The sequence below is a fragment of the Tamandua tetradactyla genome, chromosome 22 (assembly GCF_023851605.1).
Source record: "Tamandua tetradactyla isolate mTamTet1 chromosome 22, mTamTet1.pri, whole genome shotgun sequence".
Taxonomy (NCBI): domain Eukaryota; kingdom Metazoa; phylum Chordata; class Mammalia; order Pilosa; family Myrmecophagidae; genus Tamandua; species Tamandua tetradactyla.
The window spans coordinates 26439033-26452841 of record NC_135348.1 but is presented as its reverse complement, the minus strand read 5'-3'; the positions used below and the strand labels follow the sequence as shown (position 1 = coordinate 26452841).

The 13809-nt window shown below is 37.6% G+C and overlaps 1 long non-coding RNA gene across 2 annotated transcripts in view; it reads left to right on the top strand.

Moving 5' to 3' along the window:
* LOC143666080 (uncharacterized) overlaps positions 1–13809 on the top strand; it is a 160627-nt gene that overhangs the window by 123198 nt on the left and 23620 nt on the right. For both annotated transcript variants that reach the window (XR_013167363.1, XR_013167364.1), the window contains exons 4-5: positions 10286–10340; positions 11536–11573. This is a non-coding gene — a long non-coding RNA (uncharacterized LOC143666080). The remainder of the gene's footprint in view (positions 1–10285; positions 10341–11535; positions 11574–13809) is intronic.

Here is a 13809-nt window from a genome sequence, read left to right as displayed (position 1 = left end):
TCATTATGTATATCTATATATATATATATATATATATTGCTTAAATAAATATCTTTTCCTAACATGCATTAGACAATCAGAAGCAAACATATGAAAGTTATTTTGACCTTTAATAAAAACAATTACTAAAAGCAATCTCAAAATTCACTAGAGAATTCTTTTGTAAAATGTATTTGTTAAAGTCAAGTGGAAGTCACATAAAAAAAAAAAAAACTTTATCTGGCAAGGTTTTTCTGTGGATTGTTCCACAGTGCAAGTCTTCTTCACATGATTTCCTTTCTGATCAATTCCAGAACTCAGAGTATCAGAGGCAGAGGCAAAATGGCCCTGTAAGAAAATGTGAGACACCTAAAGACAGTGTGCTGAAGCCCTGCCTACACAGCCTGATGATTACTGAAAACATTTAAAACATACAAATATGTTACTTGGGAGAGGGAATGGAATAATTCATGTTTTATCACCCTGTAACCTAGAAATCAGGATGTAAGGGATGATTTTGATTACTGAATTGTTATAAATATTCCTATTTGCTTTCTGGCATATTGGAGTAGACAGAGGGAAATATCTGAAATCTCTGAATTGTAATCTAGCTGCCTTGATCTCTGGTAATGATTGTATAGCCCTTGTCCTCTGTCCTGGTGATTGTAAAAACCTGTGACTAACCTTCATTTGTACCCAGTTATCCAGTTTTCAATTTTAGAGTCTTATAGTCATAAAGATAGCCCCTAATGTTTATTAATGAAGGGTCTTGGGTCAGCCCACAACTAACTCAGCCCAAATGTAAAGTTATCTTGATAATGGAGACCAGATCCAGCCAAAGTGGGCCTGCCTGATGTGTGCAGTAGCTTTAACCTTTAAGTCACCTATTCCTCTCCACCATTTCACACAATCTGTGACTAAGAGTATACTCAATCTGCACATACTCAATAATTAGATCACTTCTGATTACATTATCCGGGGCCACTGTGCTCATTATCCTAAACCTGCCCATCTTATTTGCTAATAAAGCTATCATAGTTACTGGAGTTTGGGGAGACAGACTTTGGGCTGCTAGGCCATTTGCTCTCCTACTATGCATCTGGTAATAAACTCTTTCTCTCTTTGAAACCCTGGTGTCTCAGAAATTAGTTATTGAGCATGCTGAGCAAAAGAATCCATGGCCTTTGTATGGTCACACCATGGTGCATAGATTAATTTTCTTCATTTCAAGTGATGAAACTAGGAGCTGGTGATGTGATAAAGTAGAGTGGAGCAAGAAATTTGTCATCATATATGGCGATGGTAGAGATAACTTTGCCAAGAACCTGAATGGTAGATTCTGAGTAGCATGAAGTTACAAGACACCTGTAGAGACAGAAGGAAGTGGATGGGGGCACAGAAAGTAAAGACAAATATTCTCCTTCCCAGCCTGTTGAGGGAAAATCACTTTAATGTGGCCATCAAACAAAGTGGGATATTCTTCACAGGAACCGAAGATGTTAGCAATTTCTAGTGAGCACAGCATAGATCTTTGAGTTGTCTCCCCTGCAAAAGGGGTCTTATGTCTTCTTTTAGTTTCCTAAGCTGCTCAAACAAATACAGTGAAACACATTGGTTTAAACAACGGGAGATTCTTCACTCAAGGTTGTGAAAATGGGAAAATGTTCAACTCAAGGCATTATCAAGGTCATGTTTTCTACCTGAAGACTGTGATATTCTGGGTCAGACTGTTGGTGACCCTTGGTTCCTCTGTCACATGGCGAGGCACATGGCAGCCTCTCCTGATCTCTTCCCTCTCTTCTGGGTTCCATTTCAACTTCCTGCTGTGTGTGTGTGTGTGTGTGTTCTCTCTCTCTCTCTCTCTCATCTGAATTCAGACTACTCATAAAGGACTCCAGTAATAGGATTAAGAATCATCCAGAATGGGCTGACCACACATTGTAACTGAAATAACCTCATCAAAAGGTCCTCTTACAATGGAGTCACAACCATAGAAATGGATTAAATTTAAGAACATGTTTTATCTGGTGTACATGCAAATCCAAACCATCGTATTTATTATCTCTCCTCTTAGCTGATCAACATTGTTATATTTGTATAATTTAAAAGCTATGTACCAGATGATATATATTATCTCATTTAATCCTCTTAATATTCCTGTAAGGAAGGTATTGCCATCCACATAGCCGTGGTTTGTAGATGAAGAATCTGAGCTTTGATGGTGAATTGAAGTGATTGGCTCAAATCAGCATAGCAGGGCCAGTAATTTTCAGGTCTGTCAGATTTCAAAGCCCGTACTCTTTATTTCATAGAGTGAGGAATCAACAGTGTTTCGAACTGCAGCCATACATTTTTTTATAAGATTGTAGCTGATGGCTATGGAAAGTTTTGCTCTATAGAAATTTTGACCCCTCACCCTAACCATATAAGCACCATGCACTAACTGAGACCTGTTGCTGGCTGTATCAGTTAGCCTCTGCTGCATAATAAACCACCCCAAAACTAGTGATTTAAAAGAAAGTACACTTATTTAATTAATGATTCTGTGAGTCTGAAATGTGGAATGTGCTTGGCTAGGCAGTCCCTTGAGATCAGGCCCAGGCTAACTATTCTTGGTGGGATTATCTCATAGATCTGGGACATCAGCTTCTATCTGTTAAAAGGACGACCTTCCCTGTGGGGTCTGCTCTCCTTCAGCAGGCTGGTTTGGGCTTGTTCACATGGTGGCGGAAGAGTTTCCAAGAAGGTCAAAAGAAGAGAACCTTGAATTTGCAAGCATGTTTCACGTTTATATTTGTGTCACGTTCACTAATGTCAGTTTGGCCAAAGCTGATCATATGGCCAACCCAGATTCAAGGACTGCAGAAAGTTTTTATCTCTAGATAGATGGATCTGCAACATCATTTTGCAAGAGCATCACATTGCAAAAATGTCACACTGCAAAGGTGTGAATGCAAGAAGGGGAAGATTTTAAAGTGTGGTCATTTTAGAAAGTCTATCAAACTTGCCTAATTCTGTCCAGCTCTTTTACAAACATGTGGTATTTCCCACAATGGAGAACCAGGCAAAGTTTAAGAATATTATGTAGAAACCATGCATTGCTACTGCGTACAGAATTATAAATATAAAGCCCCATGACTTGTTGATCAAGTGGTGAAAATTTCTCATCGCTTTAAGCAAATGTCAAAAGGTGGACTGCCATAGTCTTTGCTCATACTTCTTTACAAATTTTCTTTTTTAATTGTGTGTGGGGGGATTTCCTTGAAATTGTTTACGAAATGTTGCACAAAACCAGGGACAAGGCTGCAAGCCTCCAGGAACGTTACATGGAAACAAAACAAACCAGGGCTGAGGCTCAGAAGTTTCAGGAAGTAGATTTTATTGTCTATGACCACAGGGCTCAGCCTAGCAGCCTCTGAAAATCTGAGCCCCAAATAAAAGGTTAATGTCAGTTTTTATAGACAGGATGACACATTAAAGACAAGGTAAATGATTGGCTGGTTTAAATCAGGAAGGGCACGAACTTGGGTTTACAGAAGCAGATGAGCAGTTAGTGGGGAGGGGGCTTCATAGAGACTCCTCTTATCCTACCTATTGACCATCCTTGGGGACTGGGAGGTTTTTTAAAGCAGGAATGGCCGGAGTAAACAGGGGCCTGCCTCATGCAACAGGAAGTGGCTTTAACAAATAGGGGCTGCCTGCAACAGAACCATATATATGCATTTTCACAAATGACTACTGTAAAGGCATCCAGAAAGTAAAATACCTTTTGTTCTAATATACTTTAAAATCCAAGAAAGCTTGCTTATTGAGCTTTGGATTTTCCCTAGGAAAATTCAAAAGCAGGTGATGATATAATTTAGAAAACTTGGAAAGACAAAATTTAAAAGAAATAGCAATGAAATGTTCCCTCAGGAAGAAAAGTTACCATTAAATGCCATGGGGGAAAGCAAATTACTATGGACAAGAAAAGAGAGATCCTCTATGACATGAAAAGAAAGAAATGACTTCCTTCAAGATTTTGCACCTGCAACATTTATTTTGTGGTTACCTCCTGGCAGAAATGTTTTCAGCGCAATGTTCCTTTCCTTCAGTGTTCTTGATTGCTGTTGTGTCTGATTTTTCCTGAAAGCAGTAAGATGTTTTATCTTTATTAGGGATCTGAGACACATTCACAAGCTGGCCAGAAAGGTCGAAACAAAATGAAAGCATGAAAAAGGAAGAGCTTTCTCACTTCTGGGGAGGATGGGGCTTTGTTATTCTGAGTTAGATTCATTTGCTTGAGTGCAGTGAGTTCCCTCCAAACCTTGGCAATGAGAGACACTTCATATTATGAAATAAAAATAAAAATCCACACTACAAATACAGAAAATGTGAAAGTGTGAGTGTGTTCATGTGTATGGGCTAAAGAAGGCTATCAAAAGGGGACTCAAACAACCGAACAACTTTTCTTGATCCCAAGTCAGAAATGAGCCAATACAAAATTCTAGATGCATGTGTTCTCTCACAATTTCAAACCTAGCTTTTACAATTGTTTTCACAACTAAATATGCAATGTATATATATTTGCATGGCAAAAGATATGTGAATAGTATTAGGTTGAGCTCTGGGAATCACTCTCTTGGCAAACCTTGGATTTGAGGTTTGGGTCAAAGAAATATAGTAATCGTGGTCTTGAGTTAATGAGTAACCCATATGTTATTCTCTTGTGGCTTTTGTTAGTTATAAATTATTGGTCGCAGGTCCATTTGCCAAATGCCAGCTTGCCAAAAGCAATTTTCCAAAAGCAAATTGACCAAATTCCATTCTCCAAATGGCAAATTTGTAATGTGGCCAATTTCAGAATTGAGTGGAAATCCATTTTGCTGAGCCCATACAAAGCCTCTATTCCTGCTGCATGACTGCTTTACTCATATAGAACGGAGTCTCCCAGCCCACATGATAGTTATATTCCTCCTCTGTCATTGTCATCCTTGGGTGAGCGTCACCTGAGACTCAAATGTCCATGCCTGTTTATAGAGTGATCAGAGTTTATAGAGTAAATAGAGTCGAGTATCTATTCACATACTTCTTACCCCCAAAGCTTTTTATTACCAATTTTCCAACTGTGGTCCTTCCCTGTCCCTAACCTTCCACCCAGATCATTAGCTACATAGCCCATCGTTTGTTGCCATCCAGGCAAATGAACAACCAGGTGCACTGCTCAAAGTTCTGTCCACTGGGAGGTTTCCTGTTCACATGTCTGCCTGAGCTATCCCAAAATGGTGCTATAGGGCTACAGCTGTCTCTTTCAGTTGATACCCATATATTGTACAGGACCATCTATAAACCAAGACTGGATTTTTTTCTTCTTTTTCAATCTGTTTTAGGGAACTCCACATGTGGTCATAGGTACAGGTGGAGAAAAAGAAAATAGCAGGAACAAGGCCCGTGACATTTACTTGCATCTTCAATGGCTGACTATTGTGAATAGAGAATATGCTATCTCCTGCTTACCAGGTCCAATAAACATAATTTCATCAATGTAATGGGGCCAATATGAAGTCCATGGGAATGGAAAAGCCATCAGGTCCCTGCAGAATAGATTATGATATATACTGACAGGTGATGGAGTGCTGAGATAGGAGAATGAAAGTGCATTGCTGGCTATGCTAGATGAAAACTACTTCTGATGGTTTTTACTAACAGGTATAAAAAAATAGCATTTGCCCGATCAACAGCAGCATAGCTGGTATCTGGGAATGTGTTGATTTGCTCCAGCAAAGAAGCCACATTTGGAACAGCAGCTATAATTGGAGTCACCACTTGATAATATTTATAGTAAACTACTGTCATTGTATAAGATCCATCTGTCTTCTACACAAGCTAAATGAATGAATCTGCAATATCTTCTTGGTGATCTTACATCAATAAATTCAGAATCTTTTAATTTTTTTCAACTTAATCCCACACTCTCAAGCTCTGTTCTTACACTTTTCCTCAGGTTTCTGTGAATATAAGTTGGCAAAGCCATGCAAATCTTTTGGTGTGTATTATATCTCCATGTGAGTCAAACGTTTAATCTCATTTCGTGAGACCTGCTGAGATGTGAGTCTGGTTATGTGACAATCAGCAGTTCTGTGTAAGACAACTACCTTAGGGGAAGCCATTACAGTTTCTTCAGGCAAGCAGAGACTAACCATCTTAGGCAGGGGTAAATAGGGCTGCTTCTATTGGTAGAGAAGGCTCAGCAGAATTTAGGGATTCAAGACATGCAACTACAACAACATGCAATCTGCCCATAAATTCCAATCCTAATTTTCAGTGTCCCAATTATTCCCAATGAATGCCCTAACAAGAGACCCTATGATGTCAGAAGTTCAATTTGTAATTTAGCCATGCACAGATTACACTTTGGGTTTGATTTTTAGAAAATTTGGCCTTTGGCTAAGGTTTCTATAGGGATTAGGCAATAAGATGTATGAGTTTTCTTTAGGGCAGATATAGAAGCTTTCAGATCCTTTTTGTGCAACTTGCACTAGGAATTTAAAGTCCTGAGTCCTCATTTTCTTTCCTCATGTTCTTTTGCTCATTTAGAGGCAACCAACCAACCCCATTATACTCCTTATTTTCACTAAAATCTTCTATAGCAGTAAATAATTGGTCATCTAGACCAATTATTTTTTTAAGATGGCAGCATGATTTTATTGAAATGTTTAATGCAACATGGGAAGAACTTAAAATTCCATATTTTAAACTAATATAAGCCCTGTAAATCTTATATTTCTGAATATAGTTGACAATATATCTAAGAAAGGCAAGTTATCATATGAATAGCTGTAAATTCAGTGATACAATTTTGTTTGGGGCTAAACAATTTTGGTATAGTCATACTTCTTTGGCTCTCTTTTTTCCTAGTTATATACCAAGTCTGCCCACATTCACCAGTTGAACAAGACCCAAATATTTTGTGATCATACTTAAATTTCCATGCCACAAACAGCAGGAATGTGTAAGTCATGTAATTAAGCTGCTTACGAGGAGTCTTTATCACTTTATTGAACTGAAACCATCAGATAGTTAATTTTGACATTGCTACTGCACCATGTCTAAGTCAGTCCAATTAGTTCATCAATGTATCCAAAAGTACTTTAAAATGCAAAAATGGGGTTAAATAATGACAGAAACAATAATTTCTTCACTCAGAGCATGCATGACAAGGCAGATTTTTATATTCATTCTTTTATCTAGCAATCATTATTTTTTAAGTAACTCTCTACATTCTTAGATCCTAAATATCTGAGTTGAAATGATTACCTATAAATCAACTGGTTTTAGTCACGTCAGCATGTCTACATTCAATTTGTAGACATTTATACATGTCTACAATTAATATGTATGTAGTCTACATATATGTCTACATATGCATGCCCACAATTAATTTCCACTTCTCTAAGAAAGAAATTCCAACAAATATAGTTGCATTTATCAAAACTAAAATATACATTGCATCAAAATCAGCTCTTTACAGATCGCAAGCCAATTCTTTCTAATATAGTCATTCTGTAATGCATAGCTGGTTTTTACTGAGGAGCAAAGTAATTTTTCCCAACAGCCTTTTTTAGGTACAGTAAAATGTTAGTTTTCAACAGCTGAAATGTTTCTTTCTAACTTCAGTTCACCCTCTGCTGTAGAAAAGTTCAAAACCTAAACACTGCTTTCCAAGTTTTTAATGGTTTTGATAACCTTATTTCCCATCCATAGAATCTAGAGTACTCAGAATTTATGCACTGAGTTTTAACAATCAACAGAAGACAGAGAAGTTTGTTCATTATCACTAAGCTTTGTCCATATAGGTGAATTTCCTTTTGGAGTGTTGAATTCAGTAGTTCAGCTCTCTGTCTTACCAATGTTATATAATAAAATTCACAAACCACTCAATGCTTGGTTTCTGAAGCAGAAGCATTGAAGTGCCAGATTTGGGAGAGCATTGTAAAAGGTCATCTTCCAGACAACTTACTCTTAAGTGAATTTCCCCACTGCCATCACTTTGGGGTTATTTCAAAACATTATCCTAATGGAACAATGTTTATTTACTTGTACTTTTTTTTGTCACCTTCTCCAACCTACACTTTTCATATAAAAGCTTTAGCTAAAATAATCAGTCACTTAGGGACTTGCTACTTTCAAATACAAAGGGCAAAAGAATGTTTAATCAAAAACAAATAAAACAATGTTCAAATACAAATTGCATTTAGTGGCAATTCTTTATAATTGTTTTTTTAATTTATGTCAAAAAGAAAATAAGAATCAGCCTAGCAAATTTGGCCTCTGGAGGAGTCTTTATTTTGATGGAAACCCACAGCATGGAATTATTGGAAAAAATGAAAAGTTAAAGCTATAGCTAAAACTATGATGCAAAAGAACAAAATGGTAAGACATGAAGTATACCCCAAGGAGCTGGAAATCAGCCTGCATCTTCCACTTCCATCTGGAATGGAGGGGGGGTGACAATGCAGCATTGAGCTCAGGGACTGCATACGATAAACTTTTGACCACAGGAATGAAGTGATAATTGAGTAAATGTTTTGCTATGGCATGCCATGGGCTACCAGCATCCTCTTTGACACTGGAAATAGTGTCCTTAATGCCTTTAAAATATGATCAAATTATAAGAACCAATTCCAGAAAACCCCGAACAAATGAATCAATTCAGATTACATGTCTCTGAAACCACTTGGCACCATATTTTCCATCTTGTATCTGCATCGGAGAAGCAGTAGGGTTATATTAGAGAAGCAGAGAGAAAGGTTACATCAGAAAAGCACACACCTGGCTGGCCCAGGAATCAGAGTATCTGAGAAAGATCCAGGTGAAAGTATCTACAGTTGTAGACCTAGCTACTGCTCTATGCCAAAATAAGCCCATAACCCATACTTATCTGTTCCAGTTTGCTAGCTGCTAGAATGTGATATACCAGAAATGGAATGGCTTTTAGAAGGGGAAGTTATTAAGTTGCAAGTTTACAATTCTAAGGCCATGATAAATGTCTAAATTAAAGCAAGTCTATAGAAATGTCCAATCTAAGGCATCCAGGGAAAGATGCCTTAATTCCAAAAAGCCAATGATGTTCAGTGTTTCTCTCTCAACTGGAAAGGCACATGGCAAACATGGTGGTGTCTACTAGCTTCCTCTCCAGGCCTCTTGCTTCATGAAACTACCCTGGGGCATTCTCCTTCTTCATCTCCAAAGGTCGCTGGTTGGTGAACTCTTCAGTCCTCTTATCATTCTGGTGGCTCTCTCAGACCTCACACCTTTTCCAAAATGTTTCCACTTTCAAAGGATTCCAATAAAGTAATCAAGACCCACCTGGAATGGGTGGAGTCACATGTCCCTCTATTCAAAGTTCACACGCACAATTGGGTGAGTCACATTTCCATGGAGACAACCCAATCAGGTTTCCAACATATACTACTGAATAGAGTTTAAAAGAAATGTTTGCTTCCACCAGACTGGATTAGGATTAAGTCATGGCTTTTCTAGGGCATATAATCCTTTCAAAACAGCATGCCATCCTAACCTTCAAAGTAAAGAAATAAAATGACTGTTGCTTCACTTTTTCCCTCCAAAGTTCATCCATAAATGCTCCTTGGGGCCCACCCTAACTGGAAACATAGGGAATGAACTACTGGGAAGCATAGTTTATTTTAGCTATGTTGCCATGGTAAAGTCACGACACAGCAGACTAAATAAGAAAACCCATATGATCATCTCAATAAATGTCAAAAAATATTTGATAAAATTAGACAATTCATATATGATTAAAATCCTCAGTGTATTAGTTAGGGTTCTCTAGAGAAACAGAATCAACAGGGAACACTTGCAAATATAAAATTTATGAAAGTGTCTCATGTGACCATAGGAACGCAGAGTCCAAAATCCACAGGGCAGGCTGTGAATCCGATGGATGGCCTGGATGAACTCCACAGGAGAGGCTCACCAGCCAAAGCAGGAATGGAACCTGTCTCCTCTGAGTCCTCCTTAAAAGGCTTCCCATGATTGCATTTAGCATCACTAATTGCAGAAGACACTCCCCTTTGGCTGATTACAAATGGAATCAGCTGTGGATGTAGCTAACGTGATCATGACCTAATCCTATGAAATGTCCTCATTGCAACAGACAGGCCAGCGCTTGCCCAATCAGATAAACAGGTACCACAGCTTGGCCAAGTTGACACCTGTCCCTAACCATGACACTCAGTAAACTAGAAATAGGAGGAAATAACCAGTACCTGATAAAGAGCATCCATAATTTTCTCCCCCTAAGGTGAGCACAGCAAGAATATCTGCTATCATCACTCCTATTAAACATCATACTGGAGGTACTGGCAAGTATACTATGGCAAGAAAAATAAATGACATGCATGGTGATTAGAAAGGAAAATATAAAATTGGTTACACTCATAGAAGGATCTTCTAGGGCTAATAATCAAAATATTAAAAATTAAGAAGGCACAGTTGTTGGCCTGTAAGTATGGACACAGACGGTAACATTGGAGTAGGGTTTGCGAGACCCCCTCCTTGATGAGGTATTAATCCTTATTAGCTTGATCATAAGGAAGTGAAAAGGAATCCCTGAGGAGGGGCTGTGCATTCCGTTTTGCAGAGAGGTACTTCAGGGTTTAGAGCACTGGCTATTTGACAACAGAAATAACTATAGTGGTATGAACCTGTAGTGCTTATCTATGATTGCCATGCTTTAAGTGACTCTCTCATTTCCCCTTTCTTTCTATTGTGTTCACAGAACCAATCTAGGTGCACAGAGATTTTAGTTAGATGACAAAATGTATTAAATAAGTTGAAGTTAAATGAAAATTCCCCTTGAAAAATTTCTAGTATTTCTAGCATTGGGAGATATGACTGACACATAAGAATCAAGTGGAATACCAATATCAGAATGATAATGCAATATAATCTTTAGATGGTAGTATGGACAGAATCAAAGAAAATGAAGGACGTGGTGAGTATGGTTGGAGCAGATGGGAAAAGTGGTTTGGGACTGAGCCTTGAAGAAAGATGGCTGTAAACAGGACATAGGTGTGATGAACATTGTGTATTAGAAAGAATCTCTGACAACACTGTTGGATGAAATAGAATGGAATAAGACCATAGTCAAAGCAATTACTTCAAATAAATCAGGATGAAAATGATTTCTAATAATAGAAAACAGTGTCAGGATCTTAAACTCAACCATTTATGATTCTGAAAAGGGTGTGATGGTTCCCTGTCTTTATTTTCACCTTTAGTAACCACCTGGAGCTTAAATTCTCCTTCACCTAGTATTCCCAGTCCTGTCTGGAGTATCCGTGGTAGAGAAAGGGCAGAGATATGAATCAGCACAACCCTGAGCAAAAACATGAAAAGAGTATATGACTCAGCTCCTTTCCATTTCCATGTGAGAGTCCTTATTTTGGGGCCATCATTCTTTTCTCTTTCTTTGTCTAATATATGATACCAGGCCAAAGAAATCATACTTGATAACTAAGATACTAATTTATATATCTTTTTGTCTTCCAGAGGATGAGAAAAAAAGCTTTTAAAGGTCTTCACTTTAAGTAAGTAGATTTGGGAGGATTTAATCTCATCAAAGGAGTTATAATAGTGACTTTTAAAATCTTTAATATTCATAAATACAATATGGTGTGCAAAATTTTGCATCTTGAATCCCTCACTGACTGAATTTAAACTAGCTTTCTAGATAACTCTTGTACACACTGAAGTGTGAAAAATATGTGTAGCTCAAGCCTTTAGTTCCACCTGGAAGCCTATTACCTCTGCAATTGCATCAAAATCTTGCCCAGTTAAAAATGTTCAGGTCTTCTATGGCTGAAAAAATAAATGCAAAATTTACAATCTCAAGTATATACCAAAATATCAATAGTGGTTATTGTGTTGGTTAATTTAATGTGTCAACTTGATTATTGTGCCAGTTTGAATTGTCAAATTCGTTAATCCTCATTCACTATTACTGGGTGGGATCTTTTTATTGTTTCCATGGAGATGTGACCCATCCAATTGCGGGTGGCAATTTTTGATTAGATAGTTTCCATGGAGATGTGTCTCCAACCATTCAAAGTTAGGTTGCTTACTAGAGCCCTTTAAGAGGGAACCATTTTAGAAAAAGCTTAGAACCCAGACAACCAGACTTTGGAGATGCATAAAGAAGACAGCCCCAGGAAAGCCACTGGAGAAGTCTGGATAGAAAGCTAGCAGATGTCACCACGTGCCTTTCCAACTGAAAGAGAAATCTCAAACATCATCAGCCTTCTTGAGTCCAAGGTTTCTTTTCCTGGATGCCTTAGTTTGGACATTTTTATAGGCTTGCCTTAATTTCAATGTTTTCATGACCTTAGAGCTGTAAACTTACAACTTAATTCGCTTTTTAAAAAACCATTCCATTTCTGGTATATTGCATTCTGGCAGCTTACAAACTAAAACAGCTAGGTTATCTTTCGGCAAGCAAGCACTGGCCTTATTATTACAGTGAGGGTATTTCATAGATTTAAATCATTAATTAGTTGATGTCATCTGTGGCTGATTACATCTACAATCAATAAAGGAGATGGCCTTTGATAATGGGAGAAGTCTCATCCAAACATTTGAAGGCCTTAAAGAGAGAACTGGTGATTGCAGCAGTCCAAAAAGAGGAATTTTTATTTCTACTTCAGCTAGCCAGCTTCTTCTGGGGAATTCATCAAAGTTCCCAACTGGCAGCTGGCCCTATGGAATTTGGAGTTGTTAATCTCCATGGATGTGTGAGCCAGTTCCTATAATAAGTCTCATAATGTTTAGGTAGATAGATAGATATTTATATAAATATTTACATATACATACATATATCCCATTTGTTTTGTTTCCCTGGAGAATACTTTCTAATACCTATTCTTTATATTTAATATATATTCAAATGTTAATTATGTATATGTACATGTGTGCATATAATTTTTGATATCCAATAACTAACATTTTTTGATGTGCCAAGCAGTGCACCAGGCAGTTTTCATATAGAAACTAAAATTTAATCCTCAAAACAACCATTTTGGGCATTTTTCAGTCTTCTTGGCTAGCATCTGAAGCCTCTTTCTATGTTTAGAAAGTTATTTTCTTTTGTGCCTGACAACAGAAGCTGAAAATATCAGATTTATCCCTCCCAGCCTCCCTTGCTGCTATGGCCCAGGCACAGGAGGTACATTCCACCAATCAGTTACACCTGCTCCAGAGAGTTAATCAGAAACTTTCATTATGAAGAAGGAGAAGCCCTTCAGATCCATTATGGTGATGGTGGTGGGCATATATTGCTAGAATACTGGATAAGGATAGCCCAGCTAGTTTTGCAGATTGTTTTCATTCTTAGGCAAATTAGTGGTGGTAAACTATACTGAAAAGGCCAAGTTTCTACTACTTTGGAGGAAAAGCTATTTTCAAAATTAGTAGCATCTATTTGTATAGAATAGTTAGTCTAATAATGTAAATGACCTTCCAACAACATAGAAGTTGGAAGTCTAACAGACATTCCAATTGTATAGAAATGCTTGGCAAAATTTCTAAACTATTCTATATCTTCAAAAGCAACACAATTTCATTTAAAAATAAAAGTCTTAAAATGTGATTTCTCACCGTTTCTGCCTACATTGCTTCCAGCCAATCTGGATTGTCGAGTTTCTGTTGGATCACGAAAGAGTTTTCTGAGTCATAGGTGCTCAACATTGGTGCCATTTTCTGGCATTTTAGTTAGATTAGAATATTTTTTAATAGTATAGTATTCAGGTCTATACTTAAAGTCTATATTTA